The sequence below is a fragment of the Benincasa hispida genome, chromosome 11 (assembly GCF_009727055.1).
Source record: "Benincasa hispida cultivar B227 chromosome 11, ASM972705v1, whole genome shotgun sequence".
In the NCBI taxonomy this organism is placed as follows: Eukaryota; Viridiplantae; Streptophyta; class Magnoliopsida; order Cucurbitales; family Cucurbitaceae; genus Benincasa; species Benincasa hispida.
In genome coordinates, this window is record NC_052359.1 from 17,469,045 (window position 1) to 17,477,740 (window position 8,696).

Here is an 8,696-nt window from a genome sequence, read left to right on the forward strand (position 1 = left end):
CAGCTTCACATGCAGCTACGTATTCTGCTTCCATCATGGAGTCAACGATACAACTTTGTTTAATGCTTCTCCAAACTATAGCTCCTCCATTGATAGTGAAAACTGATTCTGAAGTAGATTTCCTTGAATCCATGTCAGTCTGGAAATCAGAATCGGTTTATCCAGTAAGGATCAAATACTTAGGTCCATAAAAAAGCACATAGTCCATCGTTCTCCTTAGATACTTGAGGATGTTTTTTTACAGCAGTCCAATGACTGTGTCCTGGATTGGATTGGAACTTGCTGACGATTCTAACTACAAAGCATATGTCAGGGCGTGTACATAACATTGCGTACATCAAACTCCCAACTGCAGATGCAGATGGAATTCTTGTCATTTCCTCAACATCTTGAGGTGTCTTAGGACACTGTTCCTTTAACAAATGAATTTCATGTCTTAAAGGTAACATATCTTTTTTGGATTTTGCATATTATATCTTGACAACATCTTGTCAATATAAGATGCTTGAGATAGTGCTAGGGTTCTAAGCTTTCGTTTCCAAAAGATCTGTATTCCTAGAATGTATTGACATCACCCAAATCTTTCATTTGAACTTGTGTTGCTAATCATCTCTTTACGTCAGCAAGGAAGCTTGCTTCATTCCCAATAAGTAAGATATCATCAACATAAAGTACTAAGAATGCTACAGTCTTGTTGACTATTTTCTTGTGTACACAAGGTTTGTTAACATTTTGTTCAAAGCTATAAGATTTGATCGCAGTATCAAATGTTATATTCCATGATCTTGAAGCTTGTTTTAACCCATAAATGGATCGTTTAAGCTTACAAACTATTTGTTCCTCTCCTTGTTCGATGAACCTTTCTGGTTGAGACATAAAAATACTTTCATCAAGATGATTGTTCAAAAATATTGTCTTGACATCCATTTGCCATATTTCATAGTGTGAAACCTGGATTTCCATTTTCCCCACTTAAGCAGGTGGTTAAGGAAATTAACTAAGTGAAAGTTAAATCCTATGTTGAAGTAAAGGAAATTTCTAAGTGTTAAGTAGATTTTCCTTGAGTAGTTTTGAGTTAAGCTTTAATTGATGAAATATTGGCTGTGTAAGGTCAAAAGGACCCCTACGTTAAGTGTGTGGAGACATTAACGCATAAGTTGAAAAAGTAACCATGCGTTTGTATGGTTGGACGCATGATTGGCCGAAGTTTTGGCAAAAGGCATTGCCAAGAGTAACTATGCGTTGGAAGCCAAGGAGAAAAATGACTAAGTGTTTGACAATGCGTTAGTGTGTGCCATGTGTTGGCCATTAGACTTTGAGAGGTTATTTGGGAGATTAGTAGTGCATGCAGTAGCCAAGGTCTTGAAGAGGTTAGAAAACGCATGCGGTAGTCTCAAGTTGCGCATCCAAGGGCGTTGGACGTTGGATGCATTGGATGTGATGGATGCGATGGATAGAGGCATGTGGCGATGGAGGTAGGTGCGATGGATGCGATGGTAAGCAGCCGAAGGAAATGCATTGGTAGTTTGCGGTGATGTGAGGGCATGCGATGTAAGGGCATGCGGTTATGCGAGGGCATGCGGTGATGCGAGGGCATTCGATCACGCGGTGCGAGGCATGCGTCGATGGATGGCATGCGGTGATAGAGTCATACGGCGATGGAGGCGGACGCGATGGATGTGTTGGACACGAGAGTATGTAGCCGATGGGTTGCGGCTGAAGGGATGCGTTAATGACATGTGTGCGCTATTATGCGGTGATGTCATGCGACCTTACTATACGTTGATGACATGCACCCGGGCTATGCGTTGATGTCATGCGATCGTACTATGCGTTGATGACATGCGCACGGTGCAATGTGTTGATGTCATGTGATGGAGCTATGCGTTGATGACGTGCCGTGGTGCTATGTGTTGATGTCATGCGATAGTGCTATGCGATGGAGGCATACGGTTGAAGGAATGCGTTGACAGTATGCGATGGATACGATGGATTCGGCGACCTTGCTAAGGTATGAGCTATGCGATGTAACGAGCTAAGGTTGATGCATAAAGATTTGTCCTTGCATTTCTAAGGCTTGCGGTAACAAGATTTATAAGGATGGTTGCGTTGGTCATAAAGGATGCGTTAGCAAGAACCTAGGTGATGGTGAGCTATGACTCGAGGTGTTGAGTTAAGAACCAAGTCGAACAAAAGGTTGCTATGCGTTGGTGATGTGCTATGCGTTGGACATGTGCTATGCGTTGGGCATCCGAAGGCATGTGGGCACATAGGACAAGCTAGTAGTATGCGTTGAAGAAGTTTTGGTCATTATCCTAGTTGAACGCATATGAAGTTGGATGAACGCATAGGAAGGATGAGCGTATATGAAGGATGGACGCATTCAAGGACATCATCCGGACATGTGGCTTGCTAGGAAGGAGTCTTAAGCCTTAAGCAAATGAAGTGGATGCATAAGAAGACATGCAAAGTTGAGAGCTATGCGTTGGTAAAAGGGGAACAAGACACCCTGGGTTACGTTGATACAAGATTGCGGTAATAGTGTAAGGAAGAGACACTTGGACATGCAGCCAAGTAGAAGGTGTCGACCTTAGAGAAATCTTGGACGCCTATAAATAGGGCCAAGGACTTCAGATGGGAACTCAAATTCTCTTCAAAGGATATAAAGAAGAGTGTATTGGGAGGAGACTATGCGTTGGTAGCAAGACCATGCGTTGGTCAAGAGGTTCCAAGAGGGGAGATGTTGTCGGATAGAAAGGATAGGAAGTAGCATCAACTTGGGATGAGAAGTTCTCGTAGAATACTCATGCGTTTTGAGTTATTCTAAAGCCACTTGAAAGTTAGGAGAGTCTAGTTTTCATGGTGAGGCTTCTGGAGAAGAAGCTCCAAGGAATTGGGTTGGACAATGAGGAAAAGTTAGAAGGGTTGAGCTGTCGGGTAAGATGGGCCAGCCTTGATGTTTTGATGTTTCCAGCCAAACCACGAGAAGTTATGAGCTAACATTTTGAGGTAAGCTTCCTGAGACATTTTAAAGCATATTTGTAGAAGGCAGAATTTTGAGATAAAGCCTAGAACTATGAATAAGCTGAGCTTTAATTTGAATCTGAAATTTAGGGTTCAAAAGAGGAGCCTGGGAAGATCAAGGAACTTCTAGAGAGAAAGGTTCCTAAACGACCAAGGTGAGTGGTACTTTTCTTTAAGTATTAAAGCATATCTTTTAGAGTAAATTGTATATGCTGATGTTATGAATGAGTATCTAGCGTGAGAATGAGATTATGTGACCGGGATTTTCAGGGGGTCATTAGACCTAGTTCCTGAGCCCGAAAGGAAAAACTTCACGGGATGGTCAGGGGACCGAGAGGTCTAGTTCCTGAGCCTACGGGAGGATCCTCGTATGGGATGGTCAGAGGGCCGACGGGACTAGCTTTTGAGCCCATAAGCGGGGAGTTATGTGTACATAGGAGACAAAGGAAATGTAAAGAGTAAGCGTTGTATTTAGTAACAGTTATCTATCTATCGTATGTGTAGGTAGATAGCATACTCATTCTAAGTAGTTATCAGTTTAGCTATCTATCGTGTATGTAGATAGAAGTTATGATTAGACTCATTCAAGGCAGACGTTTGGGTACTAACCTCGTATTTATGATATGCTTGTGATTTATGAGTTGAAATAGACTCTAGAAGTTTCTTACCACTCACTGAGATTTGTGAAGCTCATTATATTATTTCATGTTTTTCTTCCCAGGTAGCGGAAGGTGAGGAGTTCTAGGGTGCTGCTAAGGTCAAGATCTGCCACATGCCACAGTTACACTTCCGGAGGGTTTTACAGTTGTTGTTGTAATCTAAGTAGTTAAGTCTTGGAGTTGTATAAACGTTATATTATTGTAATATAAAATGGGCCTACTTTATCAGTTGTTGTTTGCCTCCTCGACATAATCAGTTGGTTGTTGAATTTGTTCATTGGTATCAGAGTTATTTCCGCAAGAGTTATTAGGCAGTAAGTGTCAACAAAAGGGTTGATAACTGCTGCAGTCACATCCTTTCCTAGGTTCAGAGGGTAGTCTAGGGTGGGGTGTGACAACTTGGTATCAGAGCATAAGTTTCTGGGAAGATTGAGGAATTAGTCTATACTAGTTTAGTATCAAAGTATAAGTTTCTGGGAAAGTTGAAGGGTTAGTTCATACTAGTTTGGTATGAAAGTATATGTTCTTGGAAACCAGAGGGTTGAGTTAGGAAAAACCTGAGGTTTGAGTTTAGTAAAACCAGAGAGAAGTGTGGTAGAGTAAAGGTTTAAAGAGAAACCTAAGAAATTAGTCAAAGTGAGACTAAGAGGAGAGGTAGAAGTGGCAGGACCTAGCAGGCAACCGGAGCTGGAACTCACAACGCTACCTGAAGATCTACCGAAGAAGGTAAGTATGAATTTAAGTTATTCTCATTTAGTATGAATTTAAGTTATTTTGCTGAATAACCCTCCCACTAGGTCGACACATACTCAACTTTCGAGATGGACGTGATAGGATAACAACTGTTATTGATGGACCAGTTTGATCAACAACTCTTGTTGATGTTTCTGTAGCATCTTTGGTCATTTCTTGTAATATTAGTTTACTGCGAGATAGATGATTTTTAGTATGATCTTCTTCCAAGAATGTAGCATATGTCGATACAAGCACTTTGTCTTCTTAGGGATCATAGAACAGTCCTCCTTTTGTTTCTTTCGGGTATCCTACAAAGAGGCATAACTTTAAATGTGTTTCCAGTTTCTTAGGATTTTGTAACAACACGTGTGCTGGACAAGCCCAGATACGGAAATGATGTAAACTAGTTTTCTGTCATTTCCTTCTTGCTCAAGCTGTTAACGCTAGTCTATACTGCATACCCTCAAAAGGATTGAGGTAACTGATCATAACTCATCATTAATTGGACCGTGTCTAACAAGGTTTGATTTCTCCTTTCTGCAACACCGTTTTGTTGTCGTGTTCCAGGTGCTGTGAGCTGGGATTAAATTCCATGATCTACTAGATAGTTCTAGAATTGTAAATCCATATATTCACCACCTCGATCAGATCAAAGTGTTTTAATTATTTTACTTAACAAATTTTATATCCCAGTCTTAAATTCTTTGAACTTTTCAAGAGTTTCAGACTTGTGACTTATTAAGTAAATGTAGCCATATATCGAGTAATCATCAATAAAACTGACAAAGTACTGATAGCCTCCTCGTGCTTTTACACTTATCAGACCACATAGGACTGAATGTATAAGTTCAAGAGGTTCTTTGGCACGAAGACCTTTTTCAGAAAAAGATCTTTTTATCATTTTTCCTTCAAGACATGATTCACATGGAGGTAAAGAACTATCTTCTAACTTAGATGACCATTTTTTACAAATCTCTCAATCCCGTTGAAAATAATACGAAAGTCTGAGGTGCCAAAGATAGGTGTTAGGAGAAATTTTGTATTTTTTATATTGAGTCTCAATCGTTTTAAACATCTCTATATTTAGAATGACCTTTGCTTCAGTTGGTTTTGAGTGTTGCAGAACAAATATGAATACCTCTTGAAAAAACAAACACTTCATTAGATTCAAAAGATATTCTGTACATATTTTCTAGCAGACAGGAAATGGAGATTAAATTTCTTTTCATCATAGGTACATAATATACCTTTCTAAGTAAGATGAAAGATTCTCCAAAAAATAGCTTGGCATCTCCCACTTCTGAAAACGAGTCTAGTACACCAAAGGTAGGTGTAGATCCTGAGATGGAGGATCGATTATTCGATAGAATCACTCAAATATTAGCGGCGAGTGTAGAATCGATTCAAAACGATCCAGAAAAGAAGTTCGGCGTCGAGAGGCTGAAAGCTTTAGGAGCCACGACGTTTGATGGAGCCACAGATCCAGTAGATGCTGAGATCTGGTTGGATTTGATTGAGAAGTGTTTTAAAGTTATGAGATGCCCTGAGGACCGTAAGCTCGAGTTAGCGACATTCTTGCTGCAAAAAGGGGCTGAGAAATGGTGAAAAGTGATAGTGGCTAGAAGGAGTAGTTCAGAAATTATGACTTGGTCTGAGTTTAGACAAGTATTTGAGGATAAATACTACCCTAGTTTTTTTAGAGATGCGAAGAGGGAGGAATTCCTTAGGCTAACTCAAGGAGTGATGACAGTTGCTAAGTATGAGCCAAAATTTACTGAGTTATCTCAGTATTCCCTTCCGATAATCGCGGAAGAGAATGAGAGGTGTAGGAGATTTGAGAGTGGCCTAAGAAGAAAAATACGTACACCTATTACCTCTACATCTAATTGGGTGAATTTCACTTAGTTAGTTGAGACAGCTATCCGAGTAGAGCGGAGTGTAGCGAAGGAGGATGAACTTCAACCAGGAGAAGGACAGTTTAGAGTGCCTGGAGAAACAAGAAGTAAAAAATTTAGATCCTCGTTCTCTGGACAGTCGGGGATAAGGAGTTTTAGGGGCATGAGCCAACAAAGTTTGAGTCGAAAGAAGTTCAGACCTGTAGCTAAACAAAGTGGTAGATCAGTATCAGGTTGTGCTAGTGAGTCGGTGGCTAGTACGGGGAGGAAACTACTATGTGTAAACTGTGGTAAACCTCATACAGGGGTATGCTACGGTAATAGGAATGTGTGTTTCCAGTGCGAACAAGCTGGGCATTTCAAAAGAGATTGTCCTCAAGCTGGTTCGTGGAGCACAGAATGAGCAATGAGGAGTTACCCAAACGGTAAACCAACTAAGAACGACCGAACTAGAGGAGGGATCCGGTGTAGCTAAGTAGAAAGGGGTGCTGACGACCCCAACAACAACCACAACAGCAGCAGGTAGAATGTACGCTATGACACACCAGTAAGCGGAAGGCTCCAAATGTCGTAACTGTATGATAACTTTATGTAATCAATCCGCTTAGCATTATTTGATCCTGTGCTACACACTCATTCATATCTAGTATGTGTGCATTACATATAGATAAAATACCTGAACGTATGGATGAAGAATTATTATCTCTACGCTGTAGGAGATACTCTAGTGGTACATGAGTATTATAGGAATTTGTGAAGTAATTCTTGAGACCAAAGTTTTTGGGTCGACTTGATTCCATTGAATTACATAGAGTTTGATGTTTATTAGGTATGGATTTCCAAGTAAATACTATCCAGTTGGATTGTTTCAAAGAGAAAATAGTGTTAGGAAACCGTGAAAAAAAGAAATACTCTAGTAGGAAGTAAAAGAATACTCCCAGGAAGTTTAATATCGCAGTAAAAGCTAGAAAACTATGAGTAAAGGATGTGAAGCTTATTTAGCATCTGTAGTAGTTTCCCAAGATAAGAAACTAAACCTAGAGGATGTACCTGGTAGGACAAGAATTCTTAGATGTGTTCCCTGAAGAATTACTAGGCTTACCGCCTGATACGGAGTGGAATTTACTATTGAATTAATTCCTGGTACTGCATCTATTTCCCAAGCACCATATAGGATGCCCCAACGGAGTTGAAAGAGTTTAAACGTTCAATTACAGGAACTTGTGGATAAGGGGTACATTCGACCCAATGTATCACCTTGGGGAGCGCCAGTCTTGTTTTGTTAAGAAAAAATGTACTCTTAGATAATGCATAAGACTATAGACAGCTGAGATAAGTGACCATTAAGAATTAAGTACCTATGCTTCTGATAGATGATCTCTTCGATCAGTTAAGGGAGCAACAGTGTTCCTCTAAGATAGATTTGGAGGTCAGGCTATCACCATTGAAGGTGAAAGACACAGATGTCCTAAAACTGCATTCAGAACTAGATTGGGACATTTGAGTTTCTGGTAATGCGTTTGGATTGACAAATGCTCCTGCAGTATTTAATGGACTCATGAATAGGATATCCATTATCTTATCTGGATAGTTTGTGATAGTATTCATAGATGACATACTAGTGTATTCCAATAGTGCGGAAAAACACAAAGAACATCTAAGGATGGTATTACAAACTTTAAGAGAAAAGAAGTTATACGCCAAATTTAGTAAGTGTGATTTTTGGTTAAATCAAGTCATATTTCTTGGGCATATAGTTTCAGCTGACAGAGTTAGTATTGATTCCCAAAAGATAGAAGCAATAGTTAATTGGGAACGACCCCTGAATGTAATCGAAGTACACAGTTTTCTGGGTTTAGCAGGTTATTATAGAAGATTTGTGGAGGGTTTCTCTAAGATAGCCCTTCCATTGACAAACCTAACCAGAAAAGATGCGAAGTTTGAATGATCGCCATAATGCGAGCATAGTTTTCAAGTGTTGAAACAAAGGTTAGTATCAGCACCAGTATTAACTCTACCTACACCAGGTAAGGGGTTTGAGGTCTATTGTGATGCATCCCGACAAGGGTTAGGATGTGTGCTGATGCAAGAAGGAAAAGTAGTAGCCTATGCTTCGTGATAGTTAAAGAAGCATGACTGTAATTACCCTACACACAAATTAGAATTGGCAGGAGTTGTGTTAGCTCTAAAATTGTGGAGACATTACCTGTTTGGGGAGAGATGTCATATATTTACAGACCATAAGAGTCTAAAGCATATCTTTGATCAAAAGGAACTAAACCTAAGACAGAGAAGATGGCTTGAATTGATTAAAGATTATGACTGTAGAATTGACTATCACCCAGCTAAAGAAAATGTGGTAGCTAATGCTTTAAGTCGAAAA